This window comes from Perognathus longimembris, chromosome 2 (genome assembly GCF_023159225.1).
Source record: "Perognathus longimembris pacificus isolate PPM17 chromosome 2, ASM2315922v1, whole genome shotgun sequence".
Lineage (NCBI taxonomy): Eukaryota > Metazoa > Chordata > Mammalia > Rodentia > Heteromyidae > Perognathus > Perognathus longimembris.
Window position 1 is genome coordinate 112,101,406 of NC_063162.1, and position 21,485 is coordinate 112,122,890.

The 21,485-nt window shown below is 35.0% G+C and overlaps 1 pseudogene; it reads right to left on the minus strand.

Moving 5' to 3' along the window:
* Nucleotides 1–15,146: 15,146 nt before the first annotated feature.
* Nucleotides 15,147–15,206, minus strand: LOC125347471 (annotated as a pseudogene).
* Between the last annotated feature and the right edge of the window lie 6,279 nt (nt 15,207–21,485).

Genomic DNA, 21,485 nt, shown 5'->3' on the forward strand with positions numbered 1-21,485 from the left:
TGGTTTTGCATTTGAGAGTAATATGATTGTAGGCAATCTCAAAGCTGAAAGGATGCTTATTGATGATTCTGTTATTGACCAGTCCTGAATGAAAAAAAAAATATTGTTCCTGTTTTTTTTCTTTTATTTAAACAGACACATGACAGAAATTCCAGACCCAAAGAAATTCACATCGTTTTGTAGATAACTATGATATTGATGTAGACAGTGATCAAGGCACAGATATTTATGAACTGGGCTTTGTGTATCATACAATAAAGACCAGAGGTATATTTCGATTTTTAATTTTCTCTACCTGGTAATTTAAATATAAAGTTATCAGCCTGATTTCCAAAAACGGTAGCCACAAATCAATTTCATTTGTGTTAGTATAACTATGTCATGTGGAATGCAGAAGAGTTAATCTAAACATAAAGTACATTATAAGAATCACACTTTAAAAAGATTACTTCATATGAGCAAAATACTTAGAAATGATTTCTGCTTTCCTAGTCTGCTTTTTCCCCCCAACAAAATCAGAATGCTAGTACTGCATATGTCCTATAAATGCTGCTATAAATGCTGTAAAGAATTTTTGAAATAGATTATGCTGAGTTTTCAATATAACAACGATCTTGCTCTTGCTCATTAAACAGTATTTGGGTTTGCATCTAAAATCACCAGTCTGATTATCTAGATGATTTGTTTCTTTTTTTCTATGTGATACCACTTGAAAGAGACTATGAGACTATATCACAAAGTTACAGGAATATTGTTTATTTTTATTTTATTTTTAATTATTTTGGCCAGTCCTGGGGCTTGGACTCAGGGTTTGAGCACTGGCACTTTAGCCACAGTGCCACTTCTGGCTGTTTTCTATATATGTGGTACGGGGGAATTGAACCCAGGGCCTCATGTATACGAGGCAAGCACTCTTGCCACTAGGCCATATCCCCAGACCTTTTTAAAACATTTTGTGTAATCTATTTTAAATAAACACAAGTGTTCATGTCTGACTTTTTGTGTTTTTCTACATAATGTCTGTGCAGCAGCAAAAGACAAATTGTACCATAAGCCAATAAATAGTCCCAAAGATGTTGACTAATATTAGAAGAATTTTAGAAACTCTGTGTTTTATATAATATCTGAGACTTCATTATGGTTCCACTTAAACAACTGGAACTCAAATACTAGATTTCCTCCCTGAAAGCCTGAACAAGTTTCTGGATACTGTCTCAAAATTTTCTCCTCTCCCTGTTCCTGTGTCTGTATGAATTTATGTCAAGAGACCAATAAGTTGGTTTACACCAAATGATTTTTGTAAGTATTGCTTTTGGAGTCATTTATTTTATCCTTTGTCTCTCGATTTTGATATTCCCTTTCCCTTCCCTAGTTCTAATGCCAGTATATACAGTATCCAAAGTACTCAGATGAGATACATGGGGAGAGGGAAAGGTTGAGGAGGAAGGGAGGAAATGAGGGAAGAGGTAACAAATTATACAAGATATGTACCCTTATGCCTTATGTATGAAACGATAACTCCTCTGTACATCATTTTGACAATAAATAAGTAATTATTCCGAAAAAAAAGAAAAAAAGACAAATAATATTATGTGCTTCCCATTCCTTCATAGTAATACTCAGCTTCTGCCAGCCACCATGCCTAACCCTTTTACTAAATAGTAGATTCTCAATCTTAGAGTGTTTTTGCCATTGTGAGGATGCTGTATGAAAGGATTGCAAAGTGCATTATCAATTGAAGTTGACTTCTTTCACTAAGTATCCACTGAGTAGTATTCCATAGAACAAAAGGTTGATGGGAATAGTGTTCTGCTTATAATTGTTCCTGTGACTTGAAGGATTAGTGAAACAAAACATTTCCACAAGAATTTTGTGTTTCATTAAATCTAAAGCTATTCCTGGTTCCAGGGCACTTTGATCTCTTTGTGCCCAGATAAGAAGTCTTGGAAAGAATGACTATTTAACTTAAACATGAGAAGGTAGAGCTTGTGTAACTCATCTGGACAGGAATAAGCCAGCACTTGCTCTATCTTCATTGACCTACTGTTGGTTTAGATTATGTTTATAAATGCCAACTACCCATATCTGGATTTATATAACCTATGATCCATGTGAATATGGTATAAATACTTGTTGATTCTCTAGTTTTTTTTGCCAAAGTAAGGACTATTTTTGAAAACATAAACATTCTATTTTAACAGAACTCTTGTGATAAAAGTTCAAACATATTGGTTTATTGGTACATACTTTTTTCTATTGAATATAGAAATATCTGCTGTAAAACTACAGGCTAAAAGTCTTTCTCAGGCTGGAGGATTGAATCAAATATTACAGCTTGAGGTTTGGTTCTAATTCCCAGCATCCCCTACCCTCCCCATACACAAATAAAAATATTTCTATGTGGGAGCTCTATGTTTTCTTGTGACTTGGTTTTATCTCCCTAAGCTTCACTGCACATTTAGAAGCTAGGTCACACATTGTAATCTTGCCCTTATTTTATTGCCCCTGTTGCTACAATATTTGAACAGAAATGAAATGGGTTCTGCATCGACTGACCACAATATTCAGTGCTCATTTATATCTCTACCTCACACTATGAAAGTTGGGGACTCTAATGTATTTTTCAGGACATTTTTACTTATTCTCTATTTAAATTGCCTTCTCATTATTTCACTCAGCCCTGGTCTCCCACCTAAGTTGCAAAGTTTTACAAGTAATATGATGATACTTAGCTAATTTATACTTGCTGAAATGACTTTATTAAGAAGCCATATGAAACCCCCCCCCTTTAAATTATTTTTGAGTTTAGGGTTTGCAAAACATGTTTCCATACTTATTTTCCTTAAAATTCTCCAGAATCTCATTTTGAATATAGGTGAAAAATACCCAATGATATAGGACCATATTTTGCACAGCTAGTATGAAGGAAAAGCATTCAGTGTTTAGAGATGAGTTCAGTTGTTTTTTCTTCAGTCTATATGATGAAAGAAGTGATGCTGTGCCAAGAAATAATTCTGCTTTGCTGAAGGTCATTGTTGGACATACTTTAAGAGAAGTGTGAACAAATGTAAATAAAGAAGAGGACATCTGGCTGACACCCCCGTATGCCAAGAAGTTAGAAAATTTTCTTAAATGCATATTCTATCTATTTATGACTGAACAGAATTCTATTCTTGTTTGTCTACAGCTGGACATTTTAAAGATAGGGAACTTATTCAGGGTATCTATTGCAAACATAGAGGATGACTTTATGAACAGAACTCTCTATTCCCATTTTGGAAATCGAGTCTCAAGAAGGCCACATGTTCACAGAAGTTTATCACACACAGATGTACAGCTTGGTCAAAATAAACAGTAGGAAGTATAATTTGGGAATTTAATAATACAGCAAAAGGGTTTTGGTAGTCAAAGTGCCTTTTACATGTAAAATATATTTGATATTACTCTGCTATCCTCCATTATCTGATGAGTATGAACTTTCCAAAGAAATTTATTCTTTGGAATGATACTTATATAGATTTTGCTTATTAATTTCCATGAGATTCCTGTGAAATAATGCTTAAATATAATTCTTTTAATCAGGCAAGAACTAAGTAGCCAAAAACAAAGTGACCTTCCTTAGCTAGAACTAGAAAGTGGCCTTCAGTATATTGATTGAATCTGTACAACATTCAGATCATGCTTTTGCTAGTTCCAGGGCAGTGGAAATCAATCGCACAGCCTTTTCTATTCAAACTCCACTGCCATCAAATTCATGGAAGGATTTCAGCTGTGCAGAGGTCTATGTCTGCAGGAACTATTATTATATGAATATGTGCCAAAGATCAACCCAGTCTGCAGAACACAGTTACTTTAAGAGAATTTTTGCAATTTACATCCATAGTTTACATGGAATCTTAACAAAGGAAAACATATTTAATCATTCATCTCAGTTTCTCATCATATTCATGAGAAAAGAAAAGATTTTAAGCATTAGCCTACTGCAAATAAAACTACTTTAAATGGAAGTACTATGGAGTAGAATACAAAAATAACTCTGAGGACAAAAATACCAGTAATCTTTTAAATTAAATTAGGATTTCAATGCTAATAATCCATAGACAGGCAAGACACTAATTTTGATGTGTTTTTTTAAATAGCTCAGATTCCAAGGAGACTGAGAAGAATACTGAACGTTTTCAGATCAGTAGGATCAGTTCCCTTGCCTTCATGTCAGTGATAAAAATATGGATAAGAAGATAAGCTCAAATTTATTAGTTTCTGCAGACAAGGCAATAGCAATGATATGAATGTAGAATGTGCTATTCTTAAAAACCACTCCTAGATTTTTATGAAACTAAATTGTAACTTCATTTAGAAAATAAGTTTAAATCATGTCTTTAGGTTATGAAGAGGCCAATGTATTGAAAATATAATGCTTTATTATGGGTAAGAGCTTCCTTACAATCTCAAGTCACATGCCTAAATTAATATCTCTAACTGTTGAACTTTTACTGCAATTACAATGTAGAAAATCAATTTTGACTTATCACTCCTATTGTGTAATAGGTAATCTAACCTTGAAAAATATATTTATGTAAATTTTTCACTTCTGTACTTCACTTCTGTCTTCTAAATTGCATCTGTAATGTTTTGATGGTTAGAATTTTTCCCATAGTCTACAACTTCAAACAAAATCTCTTAAGTATAATTGAATATTAGCTTAATTAAATATTTGATCATTCTCTTCACAAAATATCCAAAAAGACCCCAAAACTCCATCAATGTGTAGCATGTTTCCTTACAAATAAGTACAAGGTAGATATTTGTATAATGTGGAGTACAAAAGAGACAATTATTTTTGGTAAGTGACTCATAGAACATGAGAACAAAGTCTTTGACACTCATTTACCTTTTACCTATTTCTCCATTGATTTGTGTTCTGGTTAATTTTTTTGTATATTATGTTTTTAAGGATTTATAGACTTTCTCAAATAGAAAAATAATCTTAACATAACGTTAACTAAAAGGCAAACCAATGCAACAGCAATAATTACAAGACAATATGTTGTAAACTAACTGTACATCTTGGGTAGTGGGGATTGGGAAGAACGGAAGGTAGAAGAAAAATGAGGAAGGAAGTAACACGTTTGACAAGAAATGCACTCAGTACCTTACATATGTAACTGAGACTCCTCTGTACATTACCTTGACAATAAAAATTAAATTAAAATGAAATAAAATAAAAGTTGGAAAAAATTTACCTCTTTATTAATGCCACTGATCTTTCCAGCCACTACTGCATGCCAGGCATTCTAAGATAATGTGAGCAAAGTTTTGGAAGTTAGTGTTTTGGCTTTGGTGGACAATGATTACTGTGGATATTTTCATTTTAATTTAATATTTCCCTTGGAAAAGATCACTCAATCATAAATTAAGACAAGGTCCGTTTCCCCCAACAGATAGTCCCAGATGACATAGAAGTCAATAGGTATTCAGGAGATATAATTGACATTAGTTAATTCTTCAATTGGGGGGATATAATTAACCTTAGTTAATTCTTCAATATTCTCTGCCTAATGCTGGGTTAATAGAAGTCCCATGATCACTTTAACTCTAAACAGAGTTATAATAATCTTATGGTATCTGAAAGATAGTAAAAATGGAGGAGCTGGACAATAAAATAGTTACTCTCCCCTTAAGACAAGGATCAAATTTTGCTACAATGAACTATATAGGCATACAAATTATATAGAAAGCCAGGTGCTGGTGACTCACACCTGTCTTTAATCCTAAATACTCATGAGTCTGAAATCTGAGGATAAAGGTTGGAAGCCTGCCAGGCAGAAAAGTCAGTGTGACTCTTATTTCCAATAAGCCATGCAGAAAAATTAAGAAGTGGTGCTGTGGATCAAGTGGTAGAGTGCTAGCCTTGAGCACAAACAAGCTCAACAACAGCACTGGGGCCCTGAGTTCAAGCCCCAAGACCAGCAAATATATATATGGAATGTCAGTACAGCAGTGTCACAGAACACAACTCAATCCTGTGCATCTCAGAGCTCTGTGGCACGAAACAGAAAATCCTGCAAGAAATAGGGTGCTAACTAAGAAGCCAGAGGGTAAGTTGAGGAAAGATTCATCCCACACTAAATTTGAAGATACTGAGAGAAGGAGACAAAATACAGATTGCACATAATACTATAAGGAAAGTGCTTCAAAATGCATGCTCTTAAAAGAGCAAAGAACCATAAAAGCACAGGTACAGGATTTAAAGACATCTCCCATTTTAGCTTATTTTCAAGAGGTAGATTACTTTTTATGAAAATCAAATTTAGAGCAAAAAGAGACACAAACTCTGAGAACTAACATCCCTCATCTATTCTCCAAACCACTCCATCATCCAAGTAACACTGCATTTATTTGACTGAGAGGCACTAGTGCAATTACAGTAAGACAAATATAAAATAATAAATGACAGAATTACCTTCAAACTATGGAGAGATAACATATTTCACATTTTAATTCTCCTTATTTGACACAGTATTTTATCTGCAGCCCTTGATTTATTGAGATGTGATTAGATGTGTCCATCTAAGTAAGATGTGAATCAGTCACCATATACAACATGCGAGCATCACATACATGACATGTGAGTCAGTCATTATATGTGACTCCATATTCCCTTCAGTACTGTGCTGAAGCATAAATGTTCTCCATTTGCCAGTCTCTGGCATATATCCTTCCATATGTTATTGGTATAATCATTCTGACCTTCTTTTTCCAAAATCTTAAGAGAACATGGTCCTAGTATTCCTAGTGTTAAAAATAAACGAACACAATCTCTATATAATGTAATATAGTGTTAATCCAAAGCAAAGTCAAGGACCATCAGCTGTTACACATACTTGCAACACTCTTGCGCATTTAAAGGGGCATCATTTGGAGTGATGAAGTAATAGAGAATTCAGGCTGTGAGCTACAAGACATGTAGGGTTCCCATCAGTCCGGTGACAGTCATGTCAGAGACAGTCTGGAGAAGGTGCTCTATATCAACACTAAAACAAAAAGAGCTAAGATGCTTCTAAGAAGGCAAATGTATTTGTTTGGACTTTGTATCCAGTTGATTTCACTGAGTATATTGAACTTAGAGTTCACTTATGATGGAGTAACGTTCCGTAAGTGAAGGAATGTATTTATAAGAAAAATTAAAAGCATGGGAAGTCTGATGTAATAATTTTTTAATGCATAGGATTCCTCTCCTGGTTACTGGAAGACTATAAGAAAATACGATGACAAATTCAATTATAATGAATAACTCTGAGAGATCAGCATCAAGTCACGTGATTATATACCTCTAGAATGAAGTGCCACTCTAGGAGGGAGCGAAGCGTTCCCCTTCTATACAGAACCCTGTGGAGAACAGAAAAGTTACCCCACTAGAAAACTCGCCAGCATCCAAGCAGCTGTACTTGGCTTCCCAGAGTTTCAGGTGCTGGTAAGTTCACAGGAACATATAAAGAGAACTCCAGGGTCCACGAGAATAGACTGCACATCATGAAATCGATGATGGCACAGCCTCAAATGTGCCAAGAGAATCAGTAGGGTTTTTGATTATCATTATGAGCTGTGCTAAGACAAACTATGCCTATATTAGTTTTTATTTTCAGTGTGTCATGAAATAAAAACATCAGCACTCTTTTCCTTTTCTGGTTATAAAATAATAGCTCTTCCTGGCCAAAAAAAAAAACCTTTTTTTGAGTTGACTCTGATTCCGATGTAGAATCCGCATGTGGAGAGCTGGATAGATCAAGTTCTTTTAGATTAAAGTCTAGTGGGTTCCTGCAACCTCACAGGAAATCAGTGTCGTGTCAGTGATAGGGAATGAAGTGCTGAGCGAAGCTGTCAGTGTGGCTCCCAGATGAACACGGAAGTTTCCTGTGAGTTGACACCTTCCTAAACTACTGCCAATAACTATTCTGGATTTTTTTCATGACTTAAAGGGAAAGTTTTCTCAGGTCTGACCTATGATTTGCAGCATATCTTGGGTATACAGGTTGCTGGGATATGAAAATTAATTTAAAGGGCTGGGAACATGGCCTAGTGGCAAGATTGCTTGCTTCCTATACATGAACCCCTGGGTTCGATTCCTAAGCACCACATATATAGAAAATGGCCAGAAGTGGCGCTGTGGCTCAAGTGGCAGAGTGCTAGCCTTGAACAAAAGTCAGGGACAGCACTTAGGCCCTGAGTTCAAGGCCCAGGACTGGCAAAAAAAGAAATAAAAAAATTAATTTAAAATGGTTACTTTAAAAAGGAAACTTCAAAGTGATATCACTGACTTTACAAATGTCACTCTTTCCTTCACTTAATATCTATTCTGTCTGCATGCACAAATAATTCAGTTACATACAGAGTTTATTTTATTTGTTGATCATTATGTTTTTATTTTTCTGATATTGGCACTGGAGCTAGAGCTCAGCATCTTGCACTTTCATTCCGTTTTTTTCACTCATGCCTACCACTCTACCACTTAAGCCCCACCTTCTGGTCTGGAAATTTTTTGCTGGCTTATGGGAGACAGGGTTTTGTGGACTTTGCTGCCTGGTCTGACTTCAAATCCTCATTCTCCTGAGTACTAGGATTAAAGGCAAAAGTTATTGGTGCTTGTTTCATTACATTTTTATTTTAAAATCTTTTTGATGAAATTCCTAATATCTCTCAATATACTAAATCCCTGGTTATTATGCCAACTTCTAATAGAGTGAAATATAATGTAGAGAAATCGTTTTGAAGCTATATTTTGTATTTATTTTCTGTAATCTTTTTGGAGAGTTCTGGTGACCCTACCTAATCCATAAAGACTAAGGTATTAATTGCGTTTCCCCAAGAATTCTGATACAGACATTCAATTGCTAAAGCCTCGATAAGTAATGGTGTCTCCTAAAAGTGCAACCTCCACTGTAAGTCAATAGTGAAAGTGCTGATAATGTACTTGGGCAGGTAATCACATTCTACTTCTAGCAAGGAGAGTGAATGCTTAACTCAGAGCAGACTCCAGTCACCTACCTGAACTAGAGTCCTGCTCTGCCTGTGAGCTGAACACTACATTAAGCTTTCTGCCCTTGTTTCCTCAATTAAATGGTAATGGTAATAGCACTGTCCTCACAGGATAGTTTCATAAGGTTAGTTTAGTTGATATATCTCAAATCTTGATGGCACAGAATCAATTTTTATAAAACCTTAGCTTTCAAAGTCTAGACAAGATACAATTAAAGGTTGTATACCTTTCAGCAAAATAAAAAGAACAATAGTAACTCAGTTCATGTAAGTAATTTTTGAGGGTTTTGATTAATAAAATCAATTATGTGAACAGAAAAGCAAATGTCTGGTTCACTCTTCAATTTCTTATATTTTGCTTTTCTTTATTTCACTTTGAAAAGTAGTGTTTTCTTGTTTTCTTTGTTTATCAAGAACTTGTTTTATTCCTGATATCTCAAGAATTCACATGATAGGACAGAGTCATAGTAATATTTAAAGATGGGTACTTTTTGTTTTGGAAAGCATGAGATTAACTATTCTGAGAACTGTAAGTATTGAATCAGGGATTTCTCCAGTTGCATAGGGTAAGGGAAGAGTGACGGAATTGAGAGTCTGTTGAATAAGTTTTAAAAATTGTAAATTTAAAAATAAATCTGGACTTTTTCTTCTTACTGACTCTTGCCTAGACTGGGTTCTTACCTAATTTACTTTGCACAGTGTATTATATTGTATTCCATAACTAATACATTTCCTGAACTGTATGAGTTTGAAGATCTTTGAGTAAATCTGTATTCTTTAAAAAATCTTTTAAATTATAGTTGTTGTTATTATAAAGGTAATGCACATAGGGGTTATGATTACATAAGTCAGATAAAGAGTGTATTTCTTTATGAGCAGTCACCCCTTCCCCTTCCCTCCCTCACTCCCAGTTTTCCCACAGTCTCCACCCACAAGTACAGTTCATTTCAACAGTGTCTAGCAAGTAATCATTGTTGAATTTGATCACCCTTTGCCCCACCATTTCTGTGCCTCCTCTTACTTCCCAAAGATAGAGAACTGAAAAACAAGACAAAACTGTTAGGTTTTTAAAGTAGGTAGCCGGTAAAGGAGAACGCCACGCGGTATTCAGGCAGGAGAGAAAGTTTATTACCGAACTGCTGGCCTGTGGCCAAGATGATCCATGGCCGGAGAGAGGGGAGAGAGAGAGAGCGACCCCCACCCAGCCCTGCTTTATTTAGGGCAGGGGCAAGGGGTGTGGCCAGGTGGATTAGGAGGTGACCTCAGGGAAAGGGGAGGTAACTGCCTCCAGGTCTGCTGGTTACCCAGGTAACTGGGTGGAGACTTAATGAGGTGGGGGCATCTGCATGTAGCCCTCAGGGAGAGGACCTAACAAAAATGAGGGAGGGGGCTGTGGGCTCTCTCGACTTCCCCTCCCTTGGGGGGGGGGGGAAGGGGCTTGTCCGCACCTTCCCGGGTTGGCCCTTTATGGCTCTCATGTGGGAGCGATGGCCACAGGTAGCCTTGTCTCTCTCTCTCTCTCTCTCTCTCTCTCTCTCTCTCTCTCTCTCTCTCTCTCTCTCTCTCTCTCTCTCTCTCTCTCTCTCTCTCGACTTCCCCTCCCTTGGGGGGGAAGGGGCTTGTCCGCCCCTTCCCGGGTGGTCCATGATCGCTCACGAGGGAGCGATGGCCACGGGTAGCCTCGGTGGCGTGTGGTCGCAGGGTGCCCCAAAGCCGCCAAGAACGACACGGACGCATGGGCCCCTGGAGAAAGCCATTAGGGCTTCTTGTTATTCAAATGAGGAACCCCCCAGATATACCCTAAAGGCGGGCACAAGAGAGGGGCCCCTGATTGGTCCCAAGGAGCTGTCCCTTAAGTGATGTCAGACTTCCTTCTCTTCCGGTTAAAGACAGGAAGGGGAGGGACAGGCTGAGGTCAGCTGTGGCCCCTTAAAGGTGCAGCTGACCCCAACAGGGGGCAACAATGTTGGACAACCTGTAACCCCTGTGTACATCACCTTTACAATAAAATATTTTTAAAAGGAAATGAAAAAAAAGAAGAGTAACAAAAAGAAAAGTTAATGACTTGTTTATAATCAGGTGCACAAAGCTCTCTCATTTATATGATCTACTCCTAAAAATATCATCCTTTGGTCTCACTGTGTGAATGAGACCTGTATAGTTTATTATGTCATTTTTTTTTCTATTACTATGCAGTGTGTTTACTTGTAGATTTATAGGCACATTCAACTTATCTATTACTCTCACAGCCTTAGGATCAACCTTTACATTGAAAAGGTCTTAGAAGGAATGTATCATTTGAGGGAAAGATTGACTAGAATTCAAAACCCCTGTCCTCAAGATTCTCCCCCAAATTACTTTTCATGTCTAGTAACCGGAAGTCATTTCTTTGCCCCAAAATGTTTTTAATATTTTAAATTTCTAATATGCAAATGTTCATGAAAACCTAAGACATAATTTACAGATTTGATTTTATTGATAGTAATTTAAATTTTTGCATTGATGTTATAATTTTGTTATATATTCAAGAAAGGTGACTTTTATGAATGAAACAGATTCTTAATTAATCCACATTACTAGTAAAGAAGAGGTAAACATTCTATATATACTATTTTTCATGAAGAAAGATTTTTATTTCATTTGTGTTCTGATTGTAATATGAGCCAAAATAGATAATAAGAGTGCAATATCAATAAAATCTAGCAAAGGGCTTAGTTTACAGCAGCAATTACATATTAACTAAATGTTGAAAAAGTCAGTTAATGGTCAATAAATTAATTAATAACCATAGCAACAAATAGCAATTACTCTGTTTAGTATATTCCTGGACTTGGGTTTAAATTTCAAGACAGCTATAAATAAACATACTAGAGAACACATCTCTTGATTTCTTCCTCAGGGGGAAAAAAAATGGACTAAGCAGGAAAATTTTGTAAAATTACCAAAACTGACACAAAATTTCTATAACAAAACTATAATCTTATGATGGAAGAAATCAGAGTTTTAAATAAATGCAAAATTGAATAAATAACAACAAAATTAAGAAAACATAGCAGTATTAAGATCTTTACAACCTGATTTATTTACTAAATGAAAACCAAATGAAGATCCTAACGGTACAGTTTTTGTATTTGCACCATTAATCCTAAGACTTATAATGGAAGAACTCTCTATAATAGCCAATCTATCCCAAAAGATAATTAAGATGCCTGTTATGACTCAAGTTGAAGATTTAATATAAAGCTATAGTTATCAAGGTAGTATATGGGGGCAAAAACAAGGTTATATGATTCAAATATGAAGATGTAGTAAAATTTGACCAAATTAGATTCATCTGTTACTTGACAAAAGAAAAACGTCAATACAGTAGAGAAAAGTCAGATTTTCCAATAAATATAACTGGATCCATTAACAAATGGATGCAACATATTTTACATCTTTGACAGAAATGAATTTAAAGAGGGAAATAGTCCCAAACGTAAAAATATAAAATTTCTACATGATAATGGAGAAGAAAGTTCCCATAATGTTCAGTTTAACAATCAGGTTTTATGTACAAGATAAATATGCTCGGTGAAAATAAAAACCAACAACTTGAAATTCATGAAAATTAAAAATTTTTCTGCTCTGCTGAAAACATTTTTAGAAAAATAAAAATACAAACCACAGACTGGGATACATATATATATATATATATATACATATATATACATTTATATATATATATACATACACACGTATATATTTGCAAAACCCTAATTTAATTAGTTATTTAAATCCCAAATACTTAAATAAGTTTTAAAATTTAACCATTAGGAAATAAGAAGACCAGTTAAAAATGGGCAAAAGAGACAGGTGCTGGTAGCTTATGACTGTAATCCTAGCTACTCAGAAGGCTGAGATCTGAGGATCATGGTTCAAAGCCATCCCAGGCAGTTAAGTCCATGAGACTCTTATCTCCAATTATCCACCAGAAAACTGGACTTGGTGCTATGGCTCAAGTGATAGAAAACTAGCCTTAAGGTGAAATGCTTATGGACAGTGCCCAGGCCCAGAGTTCAAGCCCCACAACCATCCCCTCTCACAAAAGAAGGGCAAAAGACCTGAAGACGCACCCAACCAAATAAGATGTAGAGATGGTGAGCAAGCCACCGGAACGATATTCAACATCATATATTATTATGGAATTGCAGAAACTACAATGACAAACATTGTACTGACTAAGATGGATGGATGGATAGATAGATAGATAGATACATAGATACATAGATACATAGATACATAGATACATAGATACATAGGTACATAGATTAAACTGACAAAACCAACTGCTAGCTAGTTCTCATTTATTGCTGAAGTGCATCCAAAATTGTACTGACATTTTGACAGAGACTTTACTCTCTTTGAAAGTTAACATAGACTTACCTCATCATAAGTAAGGAAATTTCTCATTCTCTAGGCATGTTAAAAATAAAGCTATTTAGGACATGATAAGAAAGACATACACTCCATACTTTGGCTGCCCATGACCTATCTACCTATTTTGACAATTTTGTATGGCCTGTAAATGTTATAAATATTCAAATGAATTCTGGCAGATTTATGGATTCCCAGTCCATAATTCCAACATTTATATCATGGATATTTACTCACATAAGATGATAGTTGATGAATACAACAAAGCATTTATGAAAATATTTATAGCAGTTCTTCTTAATTGCCAAGACTTGAGGCAACCTTCTATTTTTCAGGATGATCTTCAATAATGAGACATTAATTGACCAATTCATTGGAAAAATATGTAATGCTAAAAATCATTGAGGGCCAAGAGTAGAGTTCAGAAGAAGAGTGTATTGTCAGTATATGCAAAACCTTAGATATTTTAATAAAAACACAAAAGGATGTTTTAAATAGAAATGAATTCAAGAAAACATCCATACAAACATTACATACATATTTCCAGATGAAAAATGTTTGAAAAACTCACATATTGTTTGACTCTAAATATTTGACATTGTGGAAAAGGCAAACTATAGATACAGTGAAAAGATCAGTAATTGCCTGATGCTCAGAGGGGAAGGAAGAAAACTGAACAGATGAGAAAGAAGTTCTTCAGAGTGGTAAGGAGTATCTACAAAAGAACTAAAGAACAAAATGCAAACTGTGAAAGATTCAATGACTTCCTCCTATGTCAGGAATAAGACCATCATGTCCACTTCCAATATTCATATTCAATGTTGTATTAGACATTTCAAAATCTATAAAGATCAAAAAGAAAGCAGCTACATGCTCTAAGAGTGAATGCAATCCCAAGGAAAATTCTCACTGGTATCTGCAAAAATTGATAAGCTCAGAATATCCAGAGGATCCAAAATAGAAGAAAAATTATTTTAAAAACAAAGTGGAGTGGAGGGACTTTATAATTTTAAGATTTACTATAAAACTATGTTGGCAAAAATACAGTTTAAATACTAATAAATACAATGGAACAAAGACTCTAGAAATACATACACATATGAGGCAACTACTTTTAATACCAGTTTAATGCAATCTTTTCAATGAAAGAGAAAACTGGATATCCTTAAATAGGAACATGAATTTTGATTACAGATTGTTCAAAAGCTAAATCATATTGTATCCTAGACATAAACTTAAAAATATCGTAATATGTTTAAAAGAGAACAAAGGACAGGCTACTTGTTCTCATGGGTTACAGAAGGAATTCTTATTTGTAATTTAAATGCATATTCCACAGAACAAATGAAAAGTATAAATTCTTCAAAATTGGAAATGTACTAATATGAACTGGGTGCTTGTGTTTTATGCCTTAATCTTAGCTACTCAGGAGGATGACATCTGAGAGTCATGGTTCCAAGCCAGCCTAGGCAGGAAAGCCTGTGAAATATCCTTCAATTTATTACTAGAAAAGCTGAAAGTGGAGGTATAGGTCAAGTGATAGAGTGTCCGCATGAAAGCCTAGGGTCCGCTCCTAGGCCCTGAGTTCAAGCCCCAAGACCAGTGTGCTCACACATGAGTGTGTGCCTTGAATGTACACACATGCACACACACACACACGCACACACACACACACACACACAAATACCATAAGAAAAAAAATGACAGAAAAGTACACTAGGGGAGTGCTAAACTTCTCTCATTTCATACAACTTACTGTTTATTTATTTACTTGTTTGTGTCAAGGCATGAAATTCAGTATCTTGTTGTCTCTCTCCTGTCTCTGTCTCCCTAGTGCTCATATTATAGGAATGAATCACCACACCTGGATCTCAAGTAATTCTTTTTATTTACTTCTGTTTAATGACCATTCTTCAGAACAACAACTTCACTTAATTCTGAAACATTTCTTGTACTTTATTGAATATTGCCTGATCTCCAGATACTATTCTTGGAGATAAAAACTTAGAGCAAGTTGGTCATATAAAATAGTTTATCTTCATTTTTAAGACCACTTAATCTTCAGGCAGATTGACCTTGTTGACTATCTGGCATCACTATTGAGTACTAGCACAATCATGGGTCCATTACTAGCATTATTGGAACTTCTGATTGCTCCAACATAAAATATGATCACATGCTATGCATGATATTCTAAAATATTTAAAATTAAAGAAATATAAAGTATTTTGTTATTGCAATTGTTGTTCTTACTATTAAAGAAATAGTGTCCTCTTCTCTACCATTGAGACTATGAAGATATAATAGGAAAACTTCATTGAGAGATCATTGAAGCTTTTAATAAGCTTAATTTTCATCCTACAAACTGTAATGATTTGCTAGTTTACAAATACAGAGTCTGGAAAAGTGTATTTAGTGTCCTATGTTTCAATAGCTTAAGAAACCCATGATTCCTTTTAAATGCAAAAATGGTATATTTGAAACCAAGTAAAGCTTCCTCAGTTAGCACACTCCAATTCAATTATCCACATTCAAGCTGAAGACAATAAATGGTATCACCAGTTTTAAAAGACTACTGAAAACTGTAATGAACATCATCTGTTGTTGGAGGTTCTGACTCAGCCAAGACATCTAATGAACTTTTCAAATATCTATTTTCACTTCAAGTAGGACATGGAAAGTCCCCACTGCTGGAATTCTTCAGCTTTCTAAACATGGTCTAAATTGTAAGAATAAAGTGATCACATTTTTTATCATTTTTGGTCCTCTCCTTCAGGAGAGGAAGTAGACAATATGAATGACAAGCTACACTTGTCCTTTCAAGAATGTTTTCCTCTGAAAACATCAGCAAGGAGACACGTATTGTGAAGCACCTTGCCTTGTCTGGCAACACCATTTCTACATTCAACATGTTCCAGCTGATCATCCACCTCAGTGGCCAAGAAATAAATACTCTTATGCAAATATTCATTATGACAATAAATAATTCATATAAAACATCCTTTTCAAGTGCATATGCTTCAAAAAATCCTAAGCTCTTCCAGGCCAAGGTTTATACATGGCCCCCATTTTTTTTTTTTTTAAAGCATGACTTGATAAGATGATGCTGGATCAAGCATCCTCTGAATGAGCATCTCCAATCCCTTCAACCTTCATCATGGATACAGCACATGCACCACTAGCTTTCTAATTGTTAAAGCTTTTCTCATGAATCGGGCTCATACACTGATCATGAAATGCACTAGCTTGTAGGATGTATAAGGCGTGTGAAACTCACTGAGGAAAGTTAAAAATGGTGTATGACTGTCTCATTCTGGTTAAAGTTCCTTGATATTGTTGAAGAAGATAAAGAAATGCTGTCAGTTGTGATTCAACATTTTTAAACCAAGTATGGTTCGCATACAAGACTCTTTTATCATCTACATTAAGAGTAAGGGAGGAAAACAGATGATGTCCTAAGCATTTTGACTGAATAATATTCAAAGGGTTAAATGGCCAATCCAGTTAAATCATGTAGGCTAATATAAGCTTCTTGGTACCCTTACATATGGTGAAAATATCTGGAATACTCAAGACTATAAGCATCCTAGACTCATCTGAAACTTCACAGCTTACAGAAACAATAACTTCTATTATAAAATGGTAGCACTTCCCCTTGATGGACGATAAGGCAGAACTTCTTTCCCTCAAATTAGAAGATGTTTCTCTAAGTAGCTACCCATATTCTTTCTTGACCATTGAGAATGTGGTTGCAGTTGTCATAGCATAGATCTGTGAGCACAGATGAGATTTGGCAAGGGAGGATAACACATATCCTAAAGTAATTACAAGACATACTTAGAAGGTACCTCTATGGACTGGAGAAATACTGAATAGATTCTAAGCTTTCAGATTCCCTTATTCAGAGGGTCCAAAACCAAAAGTAGGATGAGGAAAAGTTTTCCTATATAAAAGCAATCTCCCAAAGTATGGCTTTTTAAGGAAATGAAGATGTCAGGGTATGATTCTTTATAATAAAACTCAGGGGCTAATTAAGTACAAGTGCTATGCTCTGTGATTAAAAAAAATAAGACTCAGTTACTGGGCATTCTAGAGTAAATAGACTATATATACACAGATTGCCACTAGATGATTTTGGACTCTGTGAAGACACAGAGCCAAACAAATGCTGTTGGTGAGAAGCTTTCTCTCTTAAAAGAATTAATGAGTGGCTTTTCTCTGTAGATCAAAGTTTTACAAAACTAGGTTGTTCAAAATAATATTGAACATACAGTCTTATAACAATCATATGATCAGTTGAAGTAAGCCCTGGAATAGAGAATGGTATTGAGTTATCTGAATTCAGAGAGAATCGTAAGAATTCTAGGAGCCAGACAGCCAGGCAGTAAATAAAAGTTCTAGTCAGTTTGCACAAGAATAGACAACTATAAGACTGAGTGCTCATTCCAATAAGGATTCTTCAAAATGTGTCCATCTTATAGACTTAAGTTATTTTTTAATCTCAAGCCTTTAACTTAAACTGTAATCTTTTTTAACCTGGAGAAGTGTGTCTCTTTCCCCAAAAGAACCCTGCACAATCATAGCACATATACATGGCAGTCTTTCCTCAGACCCATAAATATACCTATGGCCATAGAATCAGGAATCAGTGTGGACTCCAGGAAAAAAGAATTCATATATTATTAGAGCAAATGTAATAGGGATACTAATGCCATGGGCGTTAAGATGATACCATAAATATAGTGAGTGGGAGCAAAAACAGTCAGAAGCAACTTTCCATTAACCTGTGGACCCACACACTAAGCATTGTGAATGTTTAACTGGGCTTGATATACTTGGTGTTGGGTGCAAATTCTACTTTGAGACTTGATGAGAAAGCTACCCCGGTGGAAACTACAAATGGCAGCCTTTAAACAACACTCATTTAGTCAAAATAGTAATAAAAGCCAGTATCACATTCTGATAGAGAAAGAGTGACTACTGGCCACACTCAAGGGCTTTAAGAATTTTAAAAATTTGTTAATCACACTTTCATTAGTTTTACTGCTGGTTTTATATTTTCTCGTACCATCTCATTTTTGTTTGTGTTAATTATATTCTATTTCTTTTTTTTCAAATTTTTATTATCAAACTGATGTACAGAGAGGTTATAGTTTCATACGTTAGGCATTGGATACATTTCTTGTACTGTTTGTTACCTTGTCCCTCATACCCCCCTACCTCCTCCCCCTTTCCCTTTCCCCCCTTGAGGTGTTCAGTTCATTTTTCACCAAACAGTTTTGCAAGTATTGCTTTTGTAGTTGTTTGTCTTTTTTTACCCTGTGTCTCTCAATTTTGGTATTCCCTTTCAATTTCCTACTTCTAATACCAGTATACACGGTTTCCAATATACTCAGATAAGATTACAGAGATAGTGTAGGTACAACCACTGGAAGGTGATACAAGAACCTCATCAATTTGGAGGGGAGTACTGAGGTTTGAATTCACTAGGCAGGTGCTCTACCACTTAAGACACTGATCAACATTTTAAAATTTTATTTCAATAGTGTCTTATGCTTTGCCTGGGACTGGCTTCCATCTCCTACATGGCTGGATCTGTATGTATGCACCAACATACTTGGACCCTATCTTTTCATTCTTTCCCCTTATCCCGATTTTGAGAATAACATAACCTATTTCAAATTTAAAGTGTTTCGAAGTAAATCAATGGCATTTGTCATATATAAATATAATTGTATACTAATTAACAGACAAATATTAAGATATCCTCCATGACCCTTTCTTCCCATCATGTGTTTGTTCTGAATTAATTTGAATTTATAAATAATATATTTCTATTTACAGTTCCTGTTTTATATTCAGTGTAGAGCTTTTTTTGCCTCTTATTTTTGCATATTGGTTTACCTCTAAGGTATTTATTTTGTTCTCTTTCATTCTAAATTTCTCTTATTTTATTTCTTCCTATTTGGTTTTACTATTTTCTAAAACTGTGAATATTTTATCACATTTCTTTGGTTCATTTTTTTGAAGAGGTTAAAAATCTCATTCTAAATTAAATTACACCGTAATATAAATTGATTTTATTTAGAGTAAATTCCTTTTTCTTTTGGTTGTTGTTTAGCTTCTCCTATAATGCTATCTCTTTATACTTTGTTTTATACTTTAACTCTATTTTATTTTAACACTACTTTATTCTTAGCCTTCATGGATGTTGAAAATTGGGAGTTTTTAACCTTCTTTTCTACTTAGTTTATTTCTTTCCTACTCAGATATTTCTCTGCCAAGTAATTTTGAATTTAGTTGTGATGATTTAAATTTCTCAGTCTCCTTGTTACATCTTAAATACAGATCTAGAGTGCCTACAATAAAATTTAAGGGGCGCATGGATAGTAATGAAACCAATGGTTCTTTGAACAATAGTATAACTTGGCACAACTTATGAGGCTCACAATTTTATATTGAAAAAATACAACCAAACGTTTACAAGATGCTCTTTTTCTTTCTCTGAAATGTGGTTGTGTTTTAAACAATCATTTCATGAATTAAAGCAGTTTATTCCCTTATTTTGAATGTTATACTGCCCCTATTTCCACCTTGGAAATGAATTCCTGGATGGTACTACACACTTGAAACTCATGATTTCAGATTTACTAAGCCACATCTTTTATATTACCAATGTTTGGGACAAAGTTCAGTTTCAAACTCTTATAATACCAGGTATATTATTGTTTTCAATAATTTATTTACATACAAAATAAATTCCCATACTTGAAAATGATACGTCCCTGAATTAGAGATAAACCTAACCTCCATTCCAATTTCCCAGAGAATGCTTAGAAAGAGAGCACACAGATTATTTCTTTCTGTGATCATTAAGTAAAGTCCAACAGGTCTATTATGTTTGGTATCTCATAGTTAAGAAAGATGAGGAAAATTAGAGTCTTTCCAAAACTGCACACAAATCTTTGGAAAAATCACCTCACAGAGAAAGCTTTTCAAACAAGTTGATAAAACCTCACACTGACTAGGGATTAGTCAAGGAAAAAGAGTATAAATACTTTAGTTCTATGCTAATTTAAGTGTACTCAAACAGTAACCTTAATTGAGAAGTTAACTGCTTAGAGTTCCTTTCAGCTTAGTCATTTTCTACCATGCCTTGGAGCTAGCCATAGTACTGCCTAAAAGTCCTTTCAACTTCTGCATATTGTAGGCATGAAAGTTTGAACTAGTTTTGCTGAGATTCACACTTCAGTATTACTGATCTAAGAGATTTGTGAACACATATAAACCTTTTGGATACTGACTGAAATTACACTCTAGGGCTTCCAGGGTTGTCTGCTACTTAATTAGACTTTCCATGTAGGATAAAAAACAATGAGCTGCTGTCCCATCTCCAGCAGATGCCTGTGCCAGATGCTCAAAGGAACACACACTCCATTTCCTCTAATGTCGTCTGTTGCTCATTTTTATACTGTGGCAAAGAGCCTTTCCAAGAATACTTTGACAATTTACAATAAAAACAAATAAATGGTGAAAGAACCTCTATTTCAATACTTTTTCATATGCTTTCTTATGAATGTTCTCTATTAATGTATGACTAACAATTTAGGGTTTACTTAGTTCTTTCTGGTGATTCTAGTTGTCTTGAATGTTCAGCATAAATGGACCTGATTATCTGAAACATCCCAGCACATTGGGGAGTGCTTGAAAATCCAGGGTTGTACATGAAGGTGTCTATTTCGTGGAAAGCTTTGGTAAGATGCAAGGCTGAGATCATTTGGCCTTTGATGTTGTCAAGAAGGAAGAAAGACAAGAAAGAATATTCCTGTGGGTATGGAAAGATTTTGAAGAAAAAGCAAGTCTACCGAGAGACCGTATCCACTGTATTATTGTGCTCAGTCTCTGTAAAGGATCCCAGAAAGTCATTAAAGAGGGATTCTCAGGAATTCAAAAGGGGCAGGTAAGTCATCCACTCAAGCAAGGAGTCTCATTTATTTAGAATTACTAGAGAATTTCCAATTAAGAATATCAAT